Raw genomic sequence first — 19,894 nt, forward strand, 5'->3', positions numbered from 1 at the left:
GATGGTTAGGCTGAAGGCGTTGGTTTGGCGAGGGGCGGTGGGGGGTGTGGGGGGGTAGATTTAGGAATGTTCATCAGCTTTAGGTTCATTTCTAAGGGTGTGATTCCCTGTTCCTTGAACTCTGAGGTAGGCCTGCTCAGTGGGCCTTCAGGAGCGAAGATTAGCTTCTCATATCCTGCTGCATTCTTTCTTTTTCTTTTTTTTGTGGTTGAACCCAGGGCCTTGTGCATGCCGCACTCTACCAGCTGAGCTGTGTCCCCTGCCCCCTGATGCATTGTTATACACATCTCCGCCTGCAGTTAAGAGAACGCAAACCACAGTGAGTGAAATGTCAAGGGCCCTGAGAATTTGCTCTTTTGGTGGATCCTCAACAGTTTTTAATCCTTTCTGTTGTTTGTCCTCGTCGTCATGGCAACAGCATCCTGGCCCTAATGAGGCACCTGGGCTCTGAAGCTCATTTAAAGGGATGGCTAAGGCACATACCAAGCTTTCATTTATTAACTAATTTTTGCAGTACTGAGGATTGAGCCCAGGGGTGCTCTGCCACTGCATTACATCCCCAGCCCTTTTTATTTTTTTATTTTTTGAGACAGAGTATTGCTAAGTTGCCCAGGTGGGCCTTGAACTTGCCATCCAGATGGAATTTTAGAGGTAAAAATGGCCCAAAAGCTAAAGCATTGAGCATGCAATTATTCCTTTACCTTCTCTGCCCACCCTGGCCTGCACTTGCACTTGGAGGGAAATTCAGCAGGAGGCTGCCTTAGAAATTGGGTCAAGGGACAGAGATGAAAGGCTGTTTTGTTCCACTGTGGCATATTGATGTTGTGAGCATTCCCTTCCTGGACTCACACCCTACACAATGTTCCTGCTTCTGAGGGCTCCTGACAGAGGTGACCCCCTCCCCCTCCCCTTTGTATTTGAACTTGGCCCTTCTTTGTGCCTCACTGTCTTCCCCATCTCCACATTCCACTTTCCAAACCACAGATAAGACTTTGCATCCCCAGGTTGTGCTGAGTCCTGTTTGGTGTCCTTGAACTTCATCCCTGATGTGGTATAGCCAAGTAGGCAGGCTTCTAAGGATCAGCCATAGGCCACTCCCTCCCTGCTCTTTCACCCCAAGAATCATTTCTGTTTTTTTGGCCTCGTGGAACTTCATTGATTTGTTCTTTTTAAAAAATATTTTTAGTTGTAGAGGGACACAATACCTTTATTTTGGTTTATTGAGTATTTTTTTATGTGGTGCTGAGGATCGAACCCAGTGCCTCATGCATGCTAGACAAGTGCTCTACCACTGAGCCACAATCCCAGCCCTAATTTGTTCTTTATATAAACACAAATTAAATATGTGGAAGAAATGTTAATGCTTTGGGGAGGATTAAGACCGACTAGAGCCCTTAGGAATGGAGTTTCCTATCCATGGAGGTGTAAGACAGGCTGGGTGAGCTAGAGATGTGGCTCAGTGGAAGAGCACTTACCTGGCAGGTGTGAAGCCCTGGGTTTGATTCTCAGTACTAGAAAAAAATTTAAAGGGAAAAAAAAAAAGGAGGCTGGTAGGCCACCCTGATGGGCTGTCCCCCTTTACTTCTCTCAAATCACTTCATTATTTTTCAAAGTGACACATGGTCATTATGAAGAATTAAAGCAGGACAGAAAATGAAGAAGACATTATCTCAGATGCTGCCATCTGGACAGAAATCTGTCTCCTGGTAGATTCATAGACTTTTCTTAGACCTAGAGAGATGGCAGTAAGAGGGAATGATAGGCAGTTAGTGGCTTTGAAATCCTTCTGGATCACGGATCTCTGGCTATAGCTAGACCTCAGATTTCTTTTATTAGAACATGGCACGTGCGTTCACTCTCACAAACACACACACACACACACACTCACATGTACACACATTCACAAACCCAACTTTGTACACAGTTTCAGGGGATTCATGAGAAGCCTCTGCCACAAGAATCATTGGTGATATTTGTGTATCCATGGGCAGGTACATTTAATTTCATAATGGAAACATTTCAGCAGCAGAAGATAAAACATGCATGCAATATTTTGACACACACCATACCCCCCCAACACACACACACTCAAACTATTAAACTGAGCAAAACTAGCTCCTGTGACTTTTTCCATGAATATATATTTATTTGTTACTTGTTATGTGCCCAGTTATCAGCTGGCACTTTCTCTCTAGAAAGGCAAAAGCTTTAAAAATTTGAAAGAAGAAAAAACTTCCAGTTGAGAAATTTCTACTGGCTATTTTTTAGTTTCCTTTTCCATGGATTAAAAACAGACCAGCACTAAAATACTGGGGCAGAGCAGTGTGGTAAGAGGAAAAGAACATGTTTGGATCCCAACTTTACCAGTCCCTCAAACTTGGCAAGTTACTGAACTTTTCTGAGCCTCAATTTCCTCACCAGTAAAATAGGAGTAATGACATTTTGGTGTCTATCACCATTAAATGGGATACAATAGTGCTTTGATATGCTCAATAAATAAATGCTTGCAGTGGTTGTTAAAATGATCATTATTCTATGCAGTCTTTAGACCATGGTATACAGTAAATGCTTCATTAATGTTAACTCCCTTAAAAAGCAGGGTTGTACCAGGTGCAGTGGCTCATGCCTGTAATCCCAGAGGCTCATGAGACTGAGGCAAGAAGATCGAGAGTTCAAAGCCAGCCTCAGCAACAGCAAAGTGCTAAGCAACTCAGTGAGACCCTGTCTCTAAACAAAATACAAAATAGGGCTGGGGATGTGGCTCAATGGTCGAGTGCCCCTGAGTTCAATCCCCGGTACCCACCCCCCAAAAAAAAGGCAGGGTCAGTGCAGTATTCTGTGGTCACCATGGTAGGTGAAGGCTGTTGGGCTAGTTGGTAAGTTACTGCAGGATGAGAATTTCTCTTAGTCTGTTTTCTGTTGCTAATGAGACAAGCCATAGAGTGGATAAGGTTATAAAGAAAAAAGGTTAATTTGGGCAGCTGATTCTAGAGGTGCGTGGTCATGCCTCTGGTGCTAGCCTTCTTGCTGGTGGAGTCCCTAGGTGGCATGGGGCCTCACAAAACCCTGGACAGGGAGCATGTGGATGTGGCTTCTGTCTCAGCTGAGACAGGAGAGGAGAAATAAAAGGTAGAGAAAAGACAAAAGGAGGGAAAAGGAGGGAAAAGGAGACTGCAGCTTTCTTCTGAAAGCCTTGACCTTCCTTGACCTTGGCCTTTACTTGCGGGCCAATATGCCTCCCAGGCCTATAACTCCCCAAGCCGGTTTTTCTTTTCACTCTCAAATTTCTGGGAAATCTGTTCATCTTTACTCACAATCTTGAAGTTACTAGAAATTCACTTTCTTAGGAAAATTGCCCTGTGCCATGTACGAATTTTGAGAATAGACTGAGCAAAGGGAGAGGTGATGGTTTAAGGAACCTTCACAGCGGGTACACTGCAAACATTATCTATGGATCAGACATTATCTATGGAGACAGTGTCAAAGATCCTGAGAACAGTCAGACCACCAGAACATCTTGTCATCACCAACTGATGTCCTCTCTAGAGACCTTCAACGCCATCCCTCACAATGTTTCCTTTAAAAAAAGAGGACTGAGCAGGGCAATGTGGCAGAGACCTGGGATCCTAGTGGCTCAGAAGGCTGAGGCAGGAGGATGGCAGGTTCAAAGCCAGCCTCTGTAATTTAGCAAGACCTTTAGCAACTTAGTAAGACTCTGTCTCAAAATAAAATATAAAAAGGGCCAGGGATGTGGCTCAGTGGTTAAGCGCCCCTGGGTTCAATCCCCAGGACCCATAAATAAAGAAATAAATAAATTACATGCATATGTAAAGGAGGACTTGAGACTTCCAAGACGTGTCTCGCTCTCAGACAGCCCACGTCTACCCTTGAATGTGTACTCCTTGCTTTCCAGAATAAATCTCTTCTTATGCCTTTGACACATCTTGCAGGGTTTTTTTTTGGGGGGGTGGGTGGGTACTGAGGATAGAACTCAGGGACACTCGACCACTGAGCCACATCCCCAGCTCTAGTTTGTATTTTGTTTAGAGACAGGGTCTCACTGAGTTGCTAAGCACCTTGCCTTTGCAGAGGCTAGCTTCGAACTCTGTGATCCTCATACCTCAGCCTCCCGAGCCACTGGGATGACAGGCATGCACCACCGTGCCCGCACGAAGGGATTCTTGACATATACATGTTGTAGGAAAAAACTGCAGCCAGGCATGGTGGCACATGCTTGTCATCCTGGGGGCTCCAGAGCCTGAGACAGGAGGATCACCAGTTCAAAGCCAGCCTCGGCAAAGGTGAGGTGCTAATCAACTCTCTAAATAAAATACAAAATAGGGCTTGGGAGGGCTGGGGATTTGACTCAGTAGAGTGTTTGCCTCAAATGCACAAGGCCCTGAGTTCAATCCCTAGTACCGCCCCCCCCCAAAAAAAATCCTGTTGTCCTGACTCCCCTCTCCTCCAAACCCCAGGGACCTCCTCAGACTCCCTCCAATGACAAAGGCACCAGTATTCAGTCACAGGAGGGGAGCTGCATCCTGATGACCTCAGTTTAGAGAACCAAATGACCTCTGAACACCATGGTTTAAGTTTCCACCCCTCCCTAACATGAAACAGCGGAGATAACAGTTCAACAAGAGTTTTTGTTGGGGACGAACTACATTCAAACCATGGCAGAAGGGCCAGGTGTGGTGGCACACGCCTGTCATGCCAGCGACTTGGGAGGCTGAGGCAGGAGGGCTCAATTTTTTCTTTTTTTTTCCTGTCTGGGTTCAATCATCAGCACCAGGGAGAAAAAAAATGTCGTTGTTTTGTTCTGAGTCATTAGGAATCCGAAAGGGAAAGCACACAAACAGCCCCACCCAGCAGATGGGACCCTAGGAATAGGGCAAAGTTCAAAGTTGTGCAGCAATCACCACACACAGAAGTTCTCTATTTATATTTCATACGATTTATCCCCAATATATATTTTTGACTAATGATAGTTGGCACATCCTACATTATTAGTAAAATTTAGGTTTATATTTCTAGAACTATCCAAAAAGGAAACAGCACAAATTGCTCTTGGCCTTGTATTGTAGGAAGAAGTAATAATGATAGCCGTTTCTTACAAATAAGCAGCAAGGGCTTTATAAAATGGGAATAGCATTGATTTTTTTCAGCACTTTAAGAATTTAGTTTCTGAGCCAGGCGCCATGGCGCATGCCTGTAATCCCAGCACTTCAGGAGGCTAAGGCAGGAGGATTGCGAGTTCAAAACCATCTTCAGCAAAAGGGAGGTGCTAAGCAACTCAGTGATACCCTATCTCTAAATGAAATACAAAATAGGGCTGGGGATGTGGCTCAGTGATCGAGTGCCCCCCAGTACCAAAAAGAAAAAAAAAATAAAAAAGAATTGAGTTTCTGGCCAGGCACAGTAACTCATGTCTGTAGTTCTAGTGATTCTGGAGGCTCAGGCAGGAGGATTACAAGTTTGAGGCCAGCCTTAGCAGCTTGGTGGGACCCTATCTCAAAAATTTTAAAAGGGCTTGGGGTATAGCTCAGTGGCAAAGTGCCCCTAGGTTCAATTCCCAGTGTCACCGAAAGCTTGGTTCTTGTCCCTGATGCCAATCCAATAATGAGGACATGGTTTTGACAAAAAGGAAAAAGAAGGTTTATTGTTTTGCTAGCAAAGGAGAACTCTCATACCAGAGGCTGTGATTCTGCCCATCAGCAGGAACAGGGGGCTTTTAAAGAGGTGACTCAAAGGCTACCTTCCACTTGTTCTCTGTTGGAGTTGTCATTCACCTGTTAATTTGAGAGATAGTCATTTCTGAGATCTTCTGGTACCATCCCCAAAGTCTAGATTACTGAATTTTTATAGTGAGTGTGTTCTAAGGACAGATAACTCTGCCCAGGATGGGGAAGAAAGGTAATCTGTTTCCCCTGAGATTATGGATGGGAGAAATTAGGGAGGAGCAGGGAGAGAGGAATAGAAAGAAACATGTCCATCAAAATTAAGTTGCTGTGGCAGAGCAGCAAGGGCTATTTATAGTCAAAGCATAAAGTGGACCATGGTTACTTTTCCACACTGTCAATTTCTACATTCTATTTCTATGGAAAATTGGGTGTCTCTTCCTGGTGAAAGAGGGTAAAGTTGGGGGAAGTAACCCAAAGTCCTATCAGGTGGATTCTCTATTTATTCTCTATCAGGTGGGGCATGGACAGTTCAGGGCATTCAGCATCAGAACAGCCCAGAGGTCCACAGTGGCAGATGGCAGGTGTCTGGACAAGGCATACATTGGGCAGGTATCAATAAACAAGATAGCAAAGCATTACTTTTTTTTTTTTTGGTAAACAATTAGCACAAAAGCAATTAGTATTTCAGCCAGTCCGTGAAAACCAGAAAGACAGTAACTCATAATTATATCAGTGAAAAATAGATCAATTTTATCCATATGGAAGCTTAGGAAGATTTGTAGGTCTATGAGAGCAGGCTCAAATTAACTCAGGACAAACTTGCAATTCTAGAGTCCTTTGTGGATCATTATTAATAGGCACTCCCACACAAGAATCCTTCCTTTGTAGACTCTAGCTTTATTTATTTCGGGTTAGATTGACACAAGAGTACATCTTAAGTTACATAAAAAAAAAAAAAAAGCATTGTTTTTCCTTTTTTTTTTTTTTTGTAGTTTTTCATTTTAAATGTCCATGTAGGACTGTGCTTAGGCTATACTATCCTGCCAGGTGTTTAAGACCAAGTTGGTCAAAACTGACCTTGTTCCTATCTACTCTTAATAGTCAGCTGAAATTCCTTAGAGATCACTCTTGTGGTTGTATGTGAATCCTCTTTAGCTTTCTGCTACCAGGGGTGCCATCTGCCAGGATGGGTCAGAGTCCTGATGACCATATGTGGCTTCTCTTGGAAGCATCGGGGACAATTCTGTCTCCAGTGACCCTCCTCTTTGCAGAATGTGCATTGGTTAGTTTCCTGTTATTTAGGGTCCTCTCAATCTCCCTGATCAGCAGATTGGGTATCTCATCAGAATTTCAGGGCCCAGAGAGGGGTCCTGTCATTCTCTGCATCCTGGCTGACCTTAGAGGAAAAGGGCCAAAATGTTGGATGCTTTTTCTTGGCCCTTTTACTTCCTTGACTTTGGTCTTCGAGTTTTTGGTTTTAAACTCCCAGCAAGCCAGTTTCACCAATCTTAAAGAGGGGGTAACAGGGGCTGGGGATTTGGCTCAGCTGGTAGAGTGCTTGCCTTGCATACACAAGGACCTGGGCTTAATCCCCAGCAACTAAAAAAAAAAAAAAAAAAACGAGAGAGAGAGAGAGGAAGTAAAAGGTTATAACTTCAATTTCTATAATTTTACTGTTGCCCCTTTCATAATTGGGGTTAGTATTAGTACTGGAAGTCAGCATTATATAATATCTGTCCTGTAGGTGATGGCTTATAATCTCAAATTAACCCAGGTTGTTTTTTCAGAAGTAGTACCTCTGCAAAACACTAATGGGCACTGCAAATTGGTATAGCCAATATGGAAAGCAGTATGGATTTTTTTTGTAGATGGACACAATACCTTTATTTTATATATATATTTAATGCGGTGCTGAGGATTGAACCTAGTGCCTCACACATGCTAGGCAAGCGCTCTACCACTGAGCTACAGCCCCAAAAGTGGTATGGAGATTCCTTGGAAAACTGGGAATGGAACCACCATTTGACCCAGCTATCCCTCTCCTCAGTGTATACCCAAAGGACTTAAAAACAGCACACTACAGGGACACAGACACATCAATGTTTATAGCAGCACAATTCACAATAGCTAAACTGTGGAACCAACCTAGATGCCCTTCAGTAGATGAAAGGATAAAGTAAATGTGGTATATATACACAATGGAATATTACTCAGCAATAAAAGAGAATAAAATCATGCCATTTGCAGGTAAATGGATGGAGTTGGAGAATATAATGCTAAATGAAGTTAGCCAATCCCAAAAAACCAAATGCTGAATGTTTTCTCTGGTATAAGGAGGTTGATTCATAGTGTGGTTGGGAGGGGGAGCCTGGGAGGAATGGAGGAACTCTAGTTATGGTAAAGGGGAGGGAGGGAAAGGGAGGGGGGGCATGGTGGTAGGAAAAGCAATGGAATGAGATAGACATAATTACCCTAAGTACATGTACGAAGACACGAATGGTGTGACTACTTTGTGTACAACCAGAGATATGAAAAATTGTGCTACATATGTGTAATATGAATCAAATGCATTCTATTGCCATATATAACAAATTAGAATAAATTAAAGAAACACAGGTAACAGTTATAAAGTTTACAAGGAAAATACAAAATGAAATTAACAGAGCAAAAAAATCAGTTTAATAGCTATGAACCACGAAAAATGATTTTTATAATCTTAAACCTTTACTTACTTATATATTATACCCCCTGTTTGAGGTCACAGTCATCTTTACAACAAAAATCAATCTTTTGAACACAACTTTAAATGAGCTGAAGTCTAGCCTATTTTGGAGCCATTCTAACATGGAGTGAGGTGGGAGGCAGAGCCTTATCTCAGATAAGGTGGAGGCTCTTCACAAATAATACAATACAACATTACATCTGGAACATGAATCAAAGTTAGGCTAAGAGAGCTTTTAACTTTCTTTTTGTGGAAAAAGTGGCAGAATGATTCCATGTTGCACAATGTCACCTTTAAAGAGATCAGACTCTCCTTATTATCTTTCAAAAACTCATTTAAATTCCAATTGCAGTATGGAGAGTACCACAAATTTGCATCTATAGCTTACTGAAAACAGGTTACTTTATTCAGCTATAAAACATCAAATGACATGAATATATGCCAACCAAATTTGTTATTTCTATACAAATCTGAGACTATTGCTACAGATAATTTTAGTTTGGAGAACAAGCTTGGTAAAGTGGTCTCCTAAGCTTTACATTTAACTAAGTTTAACTTTAAAAGTACAATTTAGAATCCAGAGTGTACAGTAGCAATAATCACAGGTCTGCATGGGTTAGAGTACTAGCAGAAATCAAAGGATCACCTTAAATCTCTTCTACATTCAGGAAACAGTGTTAAGGATCAGAAATTGACTTTGTCAAAGCAAACAACACAGGTCTTCAAGTGACAGTGTGGCCCTTGTATGTCAGATACAATGTACAAAAGAGAGTACTTATTGGTTATCTTGTCAGTAATCTTACATAAACTTTCATTTTATAAACTTTTATATAACACTTATATAAGACTTAGATATAGTTTTCAAATGCATACATATACCTAGTCACATATATTTAGGGTATCAACTATATTTTGTTATAACCTAAGTAACAGTTATTTGTTTAACTAGTTACAAAGTAATCACTTATAACTTTAATATATGACATGCCTGTAATCCCAGCGGTTTGGGAGGCCGAGGCAGGAGGATTGCAAGTTCAAAGCCAGCCTCAGCAAAAAGCGAGGTACTAAGCAACTCAGTGAGACCCTGTCTCTAAATAAAATACAAAATAGGGCTGGGGATGTGGCTCAATGGTCAAGGGCCCCTGAGTTCAATCCCCGGTACCCCAAAAAACAAACAAAACAAACAACAAAACAAAACAAAACAAACAAACAAACAAACAAAAAAACAGGAGCGAATCACTGAAGCCAGGGCTGACAGATGGGAAACTTTAAAACAGACACACCTGCAGGTACAAATTTCTTCCACTTACTTGACTTTGGACATACCAACTCCAACAGCAAGATTGTATAATAATCCAGAAAGCTATTCAAAAGCCAGATGGTTACAGTAAAACATTATCTTAGACAGGCTTATCCTGTAGGTGGTCCTTTCTTCAACTCACTTTACCTCTGACAGACCAACTCCAGTTGTAAGACTGTTCAAAAAAGAAAAACAGAGAGACCACCACAGAGAGGACCCCCAAACCATGGCTGACAGATGGGATCAGTGCAGTATTGGCTATGTTTTAAAAGGAGGTAATAACAGATATAAACAAAACGAAAACACAGTCAACCGGAGGGAGTTCCCAAACCCAAGGCCAACAAACAGATGAGAACCTAGAATAGATCTGAAGGGAGTAAATATCCTGCTTAACCAGGACTCCTACACCAGTGGTGCCACAGGTGTCCCCACAAACAGGGACCAGATGTTCCCATGAAGAGGAAACAGGTGTGTAAAATCAAAGGTCTTGGCGTGCACATGGGGGACTTACCAGATGGCCAAGGGTGTTGTGACTTTACTGAGTTCAGTTTCCTTTTTCTCAAAGTGGACCACAATGGGAGCTAAAGCAGAAGTTCTCCAAAGCCAAAGGAGCTTTGGCAGCTGCTGGGAGGGTCCCTCAGTCCCTCCCTTTGCTCACAGGAACTGCTCCTCTGGTTCAACCCACAGCAAACTCACCCATCTCCTAACGCTCTAGCAGTTGGCTCTCAACAAGTTCGTTAGCATCTTGCATCCCAGCATGAAAGTGGGGTTCTTTGGAGAGCCAGGCATGAAAGTGGGGTTCTTTGGAGAGCCAGGCATGAAAGTGGGGTTCTTTGGAGAGCCAGGTCTGCCCAAGAAAGCTGGAGTGGGGGCTGCTCTTGGGTCCCATCTAGGGTGCCAAATTTGTTACCTTGTCCCTGATGCCAATCTAATAATGAGGACACGATTTTGAGAAAAAGGAAAAATAAGTTTTATTACTTTGCTAGCAAAGGAGAAACACAGAGGACTCCCATCCTGGAGGCTGTGATTCTGCCCATCAGCAAGAACAGAGGCTTTTAAAGAGGTGACTAGAAGGCTACATTCACGTGTTCTCTGTTGGAGTTGTCATTCACCTGCTAATTTGGGGATAGTCATTTCTTTTCTGAGATCTTCTGGTGCCATCCCCCAAATCTGGATTACTTAGGTTCTATGTTGTGTGTGTACTCAAGGACAGGTAAATCTGCCTAAAATGGGAAAGAAAAGTAATCCTGTTTCCCCTGAGATTAGAGAAGGGGAGAAATTAGGGAGGGCAGGAAGAGAGGAAGAGAAAGAAACATGTCCATTTAAAAAATAAGTTGCAGTGGCCAAGCAGCAAGGGCTATAGTCAAAGCATAAAGTGGACCATTGTTACACCAGCACCATAATAAAAAAAAAAATTTAGTTTTTTGCTTTAAACACTTCTAGGAATATTGCATCTGGTTGTCCAATAAAGGTAATTACTAATGCAGGGTTATTAATAGATATATATGTGCATGCGCGCACACACACACACACACACACACACACAGGGGAACCCAGGAACACTCTATCACTAAGCTACACCTCCAGTCCATTTTATGTTTCAGAAGTTACCCAAGGTCTCTAAGTTTTCTAGGCTGACCTTGATCTTGTGATCCTCCTGCTTCAACCTCCTAAGTCTCAGGGAGTATAGGTATGCGCTCCTATGCGAGGTGAAACAACTACTTTTTATGTCTACCTGTTTAATATGCCTCAAGTCAGGTTTCTTTTTAATTTTTTTTTTATTGCTGCCTTTAATTATACATAATAGTGAGATTGGTCATGCTGCCTTCTTACATGCACATAACATACATAATTCCATCAATCTCATTCTGCAGGACCTTTTCTTTCCCTCTCCCCCTCTTCCATCTGCTTGCTCTGCTGATCTCCCTTCTATTATTATTATTATTATTTCAATTAGTGCATTGTAATTATACATACAAACGGGATTCATTGTAGTGTATCAAGCCAGATTTCCTTAAAACATTCTAACACTAGGCACGGTGGTGCACGCCCGTAATCCCAGCAGCTCAGGAGGCTGAGATAGGAGGATTGTGAGTTCAAAGCCAACCTCTGCAAAAGCAAATCACTAAGCAACTCAGTGAGACGCTGTCTCTAAATAAAATACAAAATAGGACTGGGGGTGCAGCTCAGTGGTTGAGTGTCCCTGAGTTTAATTCCCGGTACCAAAAAAACCATTCTAACAGTGACATGCAGTGCCCTCTTATCTGTCACCCATCTGGAAGGTAGCCAAAGAGTAAGTAGCTATAGCAGGCACTGCTGCCCACTTTTAGGAACCAGCAGCCTGTATGCTGGGAAAAGGGGAGGATATGGGAAGTGATAACTCCTGGCCTTGATGCAAGCTGGGGACTGAAAGATCTAAGTCAGAGCTGGGTTCTAATCCACAGCTATCACCTCACTTTTGCATCTTTGATCTGTTCCTTCCCACTGGACACTTGCTTCCCAGGCTGCTAGTTACACCCCCACATTCCTTAACAAAGCAGAACTGATCAGCAGAGACCGACTTGCTGAACATGGTGTCGTCCAAGAACGGCCCTCCTGAGTCACTGGTCATTCGGGGCTTCCCTCTTTAGGACATTTCTCCCCTACCCCCACATGCCTCTGCAGGTCCCCTGTACAAGGCTACAGTTGTTCCAAGGGCTGCCATTGACTTATCCATGCAGGAAATTCATCTTGAGGACTGACTAGACACCAGGCATCGTTCTCCTGCTGGGGATGCAGCAGTGGAAACACACACCCTGATCCCAGCCTTGGTGGGCTGTGCATTCTATAGAGGGAACAGACGGCACATAGATCAATGTTAATTGGGAGAAAGGGCTAGAAAGAAAATCAAGTCAGGTACTCAGGAGGGGGAGGCAGGAAGATAGCAAGTTGGAGGCCAGCCTTAGTGGCTTAGCGAGATCCGGTCTCAAAAAGGTGCCATCCTGTGTGGGGGCATGGCTCTGTGATGGTGTCACAGTGACCTTGCTCATATCTGCTTAGGCAATGTCTTGAACAGTGGTTTATCTGAGTCTTGGCAGAACGCCTTGTGATCTTCATGGACATGGAGGGAGCTGCTATGGGGCCACCTTCTGTCGAGCAGGGAGCTGTCCTGAGACACTGCATGCACTGGGCCTCTTAGTTGTGGTAGTGGACTTCTTGGTGGGTGAGACAAAAGTCACAGGGACCTAGCATCTTTGGCTTATTCTTTTTGCAATCTGTAAATTACCTAAATTATTCTCTTTGCTTTAATACATGATCGAAGTTTGAAAGTGGCTCCTTGTAACCTCACTGATTCACCTGGTCAGGAGGTGGCCTTGCCAGGTGTGAGCTTGATACCTGCACGTCTCGTTTCTGCTCTCCAGGCGAGCAGCCCAAGGCTCATAAGCTCACCATCTCCTCGGAGTGTCCTTAGCCATCTTGCCTGACAACTTTTCTTCCAGGCATGTTTCATTTCTGCTCTGTTGAATTGCATTTCTTGTTTCCAATCCTTCCTTTCAAACCACACCACTCTCAGAGTAATCTTTTCTTTTTCTTGGTACCAGGGATTGAACCAGGGGTGCTTAACTACAGAGCCACATCCCCATCCTTTTTTTTTTTTTTTTTTGTATTTTATTTAGAGACAGGATCTTGCTGAGTTGCTTAGGTCCTCCCTAAGTTGCTGAGGCTGGGTTTGAACTCACGATCCTCCTGCCTCAGCCTCTGAGTCCCTGGGATTACAGGTTGGTGCCACTGCAACTGGCCAGAGTAATCTTAAAATGCCATTTTGTACATGGTGCCCTAAAGTTCACAGATTGTAGGTTGACATGCTTTAGCTTCTTGTTCAAGACTCTTAACACTTGGCCATTTGTTACTTCTTCAAATTTCTTTCCCAAGAATCCTCTGTATCAACCTTTTCATCTCGCCATCTTGTCCAGCATGTGGGTCTTTGAATTTGCCAGATTGGCATCTCCTGGAAGGCCTAGGCTAAGTATCACTTTCTTTTTCCCTGATATGTTCCTCCACCCTGAATTCTCTGAAACTGCAGGTGACTGAATTCTCTGTGGGCTTGCAGATGAGTCAAAAGTAGGAAATGACTGGAGAAGCTTGGCTTGGTGGTGTACCCCTGTAATACCAGTGGTTTGGGAGGCTGAGGCAGGAGGACCTTTATTTTATTTATTTATTCATATGAAGTGCTGAGACTCAAACCCAGTGCCTCACACATGCTAGGCAAGTGCTCTGCCACTGAGCCACACCTCAGCCCTCCTATTTTTTATTTCTAGACAAGATTTCCCTAAGTTGCTTAGGGCCTTGCTAAATTGCTGATGCTCCCTCCAACTTGTGATCCTCCTGCCTTGGCCTCCTGAGTTACTGGGATTATAGGCGTGTGCCACCACACCACATTCCTGTTGAAAACAGCAGTGTAGGAGACCCCTAAAATTTGCCATATAATTTTGCTGTCTGCATAGCTGTGGGGTGGAAGAGGAAGAAAGGTCTGCAATTGTAGCCAACTGCATAAGGCTGCTTGGACCCCATGAGGGGTAGGAACCCCTGATGTAGGCAGAAGATTAAACCCCATTAGGATTTGGCGTTATCTCAGCTAAGTGTCACACTGGTATCTCAGCTAAGTGTCACACTGGCTTATCGTTAACCTTTCTGAATCACAGTGTACTCATTTGGAAAACAGAAATTATATCTGCTCTGCTTACCCTACTGACTTTCTAAAGGAATAAATAAAATACTTTACATAAAATTGCTTTTAGATGATTGAGTGCTCTACAAATCTCATTATGCCACTTAATTCCAGGCCATGTGGTTCCGTGTATTATGTTCCAGTTGACATCATGTCCTGCTTATCTCAAAATACTAAGTTCATCTTTATCTTTTGTTCCCTCCCCCTGGTTGTCTGAGTGCTTCATTGGTCTGGAGTCCATTGCAATTACCTCAATCATGGCCGCAAGCAAAGCTTTGGGATCAGACCCTGACAGCCCCCACTCCGTTGATCAGGTTATAGCAAGGCTCCTGCATCATTGTAGAGCTTGTTGAAGAGGAAAAGAAACTCACTGCAGATGGGTCCCCTCCTCTCCGAAAGGAAATGAACATATTATTTAAAGCAGTGCATCTCAAATTATCCCTGGTGAAGGACTTTGGTCTGTCTTACTTGCTTTCTTCTTTTTTGTACCAGGGATTGAATAAAGGGGCACTTGACCACTGAGCCACATCCCCAGCCCTGTTTTGTATTTTATTTAGAGACAGGGTCTCCCTAAGTTGCTTAGGGCCTCTCTCTTGCTGAGGCTGGCTTTGAACTCTCGATCCTCCTGCCTCAGCTTCCCAAGCTGCTGGGATTACAGGCGTGCACCACTGCCTGGTTTTAGTTTTGCTTTCTGAAACATCGTATTGATATTTTTTAGAAAATTAAGAGAAAAATGATAAGACCTGTAAATTATGAACTACGTTTTTTTTTTTTTTTTTTAACCATTAGATTCCATAGACAATTGACAAAATAACTACAAAAATGTCTAGATCTTACTTGCAATTTCTGTGCTTTTGGTGGATTTGGAAGCAAACAGTTCACAAAGAGTACAGATTTAAAGGCTACACAGGTATTTCAAGAAGATGAAGTCCAGTGGAGAATCTGATTAGCTGATAATCAACGGATGGTCTCCTCTGGTCCAATCAGCTTCAAGGGATGAGTGATCCCATGGTATACATGCCACCAGTTGACAGAGGATTTGGTTGATTTGGTTGAGAACAACCTGGCAGAGATACCGGTCGGGAGATTCATGCAGGCATGCAATAGGAGATGATAGCTTGCTGTTTTCAGGGCTGCCCTTTGAATGCAGCATCCTCAGCTGGGAACTGGAGCTCTGTTCTGCAGAGTACGTGTTTTGTAATACACAGAGCAGAATCTTTAAAAAGATATGCAAGCGGGGGTTGCATATCTAAGCACCTTAGTGAGACCCTGTTTCAAAACAGAAAATAAAGAGTTGGTGATGTGGCTCAGTGTTTAAACACCCCTGGGTTCAATCCCTGGTACATGAAAAAATAAAAAAATAAATAAAATAAGAAAAAGCAGTGGGTAGGATGGCAGGGGATCAACCTCTAGCTCTGTACAATGGGTTTAATAACGTCTAACTCAGAATTATATAGGTTGTCACAGGCTAAAAGTAAACACACCTTACAAATACCCAAGTGTTTGCTGAAGCTATTTAAGAAGTCCAAACATGGAATTGTTAGGAATTAGTAAATAAGAAAGCTTTCCTTGTGAATTTCAGCTGTTATCACAGCTACGTAATTCATGTATAAAATTATCCCTCAAGAAAATCCGTGTATCGTGTTTTTTTTTTTTTTAAAGCATGTAAGTGAACAGTTAGTTTTATTTCAAGAATTTTTGTAAAAATGGATGACTGTGGCCGGGTGTGGTGATGCACACCTGTCATCCAAAGACTCAGGAGGCTTGAGGCAGGAGGGTTGCTGAGTTCAAGGCCAGCCTGGGCAACTTAGTGAGACAGTCAATAAAAAATAAAAAATGTTAGGGATATACCTCAGGGGTGGAGCGCCCCTGGCTTCAGTGTCTTTCTCTCTCTCTCTCACACACACACACCCACACACAAAAGGAAAAGAGAGAGGAAAAAAAAGGACATCTAGGATCTGGGTAAGGATGACAGGATAAAGTAGGACCATAAACACTCTTTCCTCTAAGACCCGATGAAAAGAAAAAAACGTTATCTGTGACAAACGTTCTGTGAGAGCGAGGTCACAATCATAAACCAAAGCTTCATGAAAACTCAAGTGGAAGGAAACCCTCTGCCAGACCATAGGATGCGCCCCTCTGCCCACACTAGAACCGTCACAGCACCCTGTGTGGCCACAGGCGGTCAGGGAGTTGCCAACCAGTAAGTGGATTTCATATAAAGTCTGTCTGATTTCTACAAAAGTAGGCTCTTTCCCCAGGGGCCTGCTTCCCAGGGTCAGAGCTCTCTAGCTTCCACAGCCCCCTGCACCTACCACCTGCCCAGAGCCTGAGGGCCTCTGAGGCTGCAGCTCCAGAGAGGGCATGGGTTTCACCTGACAGAGGGACAAAACCAAGATAATGCCCCAGAGGCAATCAGCGTGGGGGCTTGGTGTCCAACCTGTTCTTCACCATCTCACATTTCACTCCATTTGTTTACGGCTCCGCTCTGCTGGGGGCCTGTCTACAAGCAAATGGATGTGTTTATGTACATGTGGACACTCGGTGCCTCTAGACTACAAAAGCCACACCATGTGAATTTTATATTCCTTCCACTCAAAAGTTCAGGACTTACAACTTGCCACATTGTCAAGTTTGACCTGCTGTAGACCAAGAACTATTTTCTGGAAGTGAATTCAAAGTTTCTTTCTTTCTTTCTTTTTTTTTTAAATATGGAACGCTTCACGAATTTGAGTGTCATCCTTGCGCAGGGGCCATGCTAATCTTCTCTGTATTGTTCCAATTTTAGTATATATGCGGCTGAAGCAAGCACTCAAAGTTTCTTAATTTGTCTCATTACTGTGTCAAAAACAACACAAGGGCTGGGGTTGTGGCTCAGTAGTGGAGTGCTTGCCTGGCACGTGTGAGGCACTGGGTTCGATCCTCAGCACCACATAAAATAAATAAGGTATTGCGTTTATCTATAACTAAAAAAAAAAAAGTATTAAAACAACAACATAAGAAGCCTGGTGCAGTGGTGCACGCCTATAATCCTAGCAACTCAGGAGGCTCAGACAGGAGGATAGTGAGTTCAAAGCCAGCCTTAGCAAAAGTGAGGTGCTAAGGAACTCAGTGAGGCCCTCCTCTCTCTAAATAAAATACAAAATAGGGCTGGGAATGTGGCTCAGTGGTTGAGTGCCCCTGAGTTCAATTCCCAGTAGCCCCCCAAAAAACCCAACAAACAAACAAACCCCTCCCCAAACCCACAAGACCATACTTTTATTATTTTTAATTTTTTGGGGCACTGGGGATTGAACCTAGGGGTGCCTTACCACTGAGCTGCATCCCCAGTCCTTTTGAGACAGGGTCTTGCTAAGTTTCTGAGGCTGGCTTTGAACTTGCAATCCTCCTGTCTCAGCCTACTGAGTTGCTGGGATTACAACTGTGCACTCATGCCCTGCTAGTGTTGCACGTTAACTTTTATTAAAAAACATGCGAACATCTTTAACTTATCAGATGCTTCAATTCTCACTTCTGTCTGTAGGCAATGATCACAGTATAGACCCAACACAACAAAAGCAATCAACACAGGCTGATAAAGTGGTAGGTACCAGGGCTGTGCTCAAACAGGGAAGAAAATACCAAAGGCCAGTTGGAGATTCAGGTAGAGTCTCCACAAGTGTCCTCAATACTGTGATTCTGATATGAAGTAGTCACACCCTCAAAAGAGTGCCGGGGCCAAGGACTCAGCTGGACTGCTTTGAACTTATAAAGAATAGATGTATGGACCACAGTGCGGCAGTCATTCAAGCAGATCAAATTGCAAGGACTGCCAGCAGAGCCCAGAACTCGAATAAGAATAAATGCTCTTCAGTTTCTCAAGTAGCCCAATCTATTCCTCTGATCAGGATGCTCTCTTACCTGGATAATGCTAGAGGAACAAGGAAAACAGAACTTTCCAGCTCACCCTTTTCAACATTCTCTGTCAGTCCCCCAGAAGTACAACCCACACGATGAAAATTTTCTAGATTATGGCTCCTCTCCTGTTTAGTGCATTCTGCACTGGCACCTTCCTTTAATAGGGAGGTAGCTCAGGGTATCTTTTCTGACTGGGGAAATGTTCTTGGTTGAGTACCAGCAACATGTTGTAATAGGATGACTTTTAAAAATTCTTTCCCCAGAATCTTAAAATATAGTCCCCCATCCTCAAGATTGAACTCAGGGCTTCATATGTTAGGCAAATGCTCTACTACTAAAGCTACCTCCTATCCTTGGTTTTTTTTTTTTTTTTTGGTAGAGGAGATTGAACGCAGGGGCACTCGACCAATGAGCTACATCCCCAGCCCTATTTTGTATTTAATTATTATTATAATTTTTTTTTTTTAGATATCAATGAACCTTTGTTTATTGATACGTGGTGCTGAGAATCGAATCCAGTGCCTCTAGGCACTGTGCTCTGCCTCTGAGTCACAACCCCAGCCCCTGTATTTAATTATTTAGAGACAAGGTCTCACTGAGTTGTTTTGTGCCTCACTTTTGGTGAGGCTGGCTTTGAACTCATGATCCTCCTGCCTCAGCCTCCTGAGCAGCTGGGATTACAGGTGTGTGCCACTGGCCCCAGCAGAGGCTATTTATATATGGTAGCAAATACATCAATTTGAATAGGATGCAAACAAGTTTTTCAGAGTTCTTAGAATGATTTATTTGCGTGTGAAGAAGTATGTTAGCAAAGTGAAGGAAAAACAATTTTAAGGACATTCAATTATTTTTTTTTTGTACAGTATTCTCCTGGCAAAAGCCTTGGATGCTGAGGTTGCGCCTCAGCGGTAGAGTGCTTGCCTAGCACATGAGAGGCCCTGGGTTCAATCCTCAGCACCACATTAAAAAAAATATATATAATATAATCTGGGTGAATATAAGAGGCACAGATCATCAACAGCTTTCAGGTTTCCATGCACAGGAGAAATGTCTGGGTTCTTGTTAATACCAAGAGATTCCCATGTCCCAAGTCCAGAGACAATGATTTATTAAATCCAGAGTTGGGCTCAGGAAGCTGTAATTTCAATGACCTGTCTACCTGATTCTGATGTTGAGGAGAGAACACTTTGAAAAACACAATGGGCTTGGGATATGGCTCAGTTGGTAGTGTGCTTGCCTTAAATGCACAAGAAGACCCTGGGTTCAATCCCCAGCACTACAAAAAAATTCCAAAACCCAACAAGACAGGTCTTAAAGGGGGATTTCGGCATACTCCCCCACCCCACCCTGCAGTACTGGCGATTGAGGCCAGGGGCACTCTATTGCTGAGCTACAATTCCAGCCCTTTAACAAATTTTTATTTTGAAACAAGATCTCTCTAAATTGTCAAGGCTGGCCTTAAACTTGCAATCCTCTCGCCTCAGCTTCCAGAGGTGGTGGATTAGAGATGTGTATCACCATGCTCCTCACAGGGACACACTTTTTAAAAGTAAAATAAAAAACCTTTTTCTGTCTTTTTGCTAAGC

At 43.1% G+C, this 19,894-nt stretch overlaps 1 non-coding gene across 1 annotated transcript; it reads right to left on the reverse strand.

Annotated features, from left to right (window-relative positions):
- Window positions 1–17,116: 17,116 nt before the first annotated feature.
- Window positions 17,117–17,223, reverse strand: LOC125613072. The gene has a single exon (XR_007343573.1). It is a non-coding gene; the product is annotated as a U6 spliceosomal RNA (small nuclear RNA).
- Window positions 17,224–19,894: the final 2,671 nt, after the last annotated feature.

The sequence above is a fragment of the Marmota marmota genome, unplaced genomic scaffold, assembly GCF_001458135.2.
Source record: "Marmota marmota marmota unplaced genomic scaffold, marMar, whole genome shotgun sequence".
In the NCBI taxonomy this organism is placed as follows: Eukaryota; Metazoa; Chordata; class Mammalia; order Rodentia; family Sciuridae; genus Marmota; species Marmota marmota.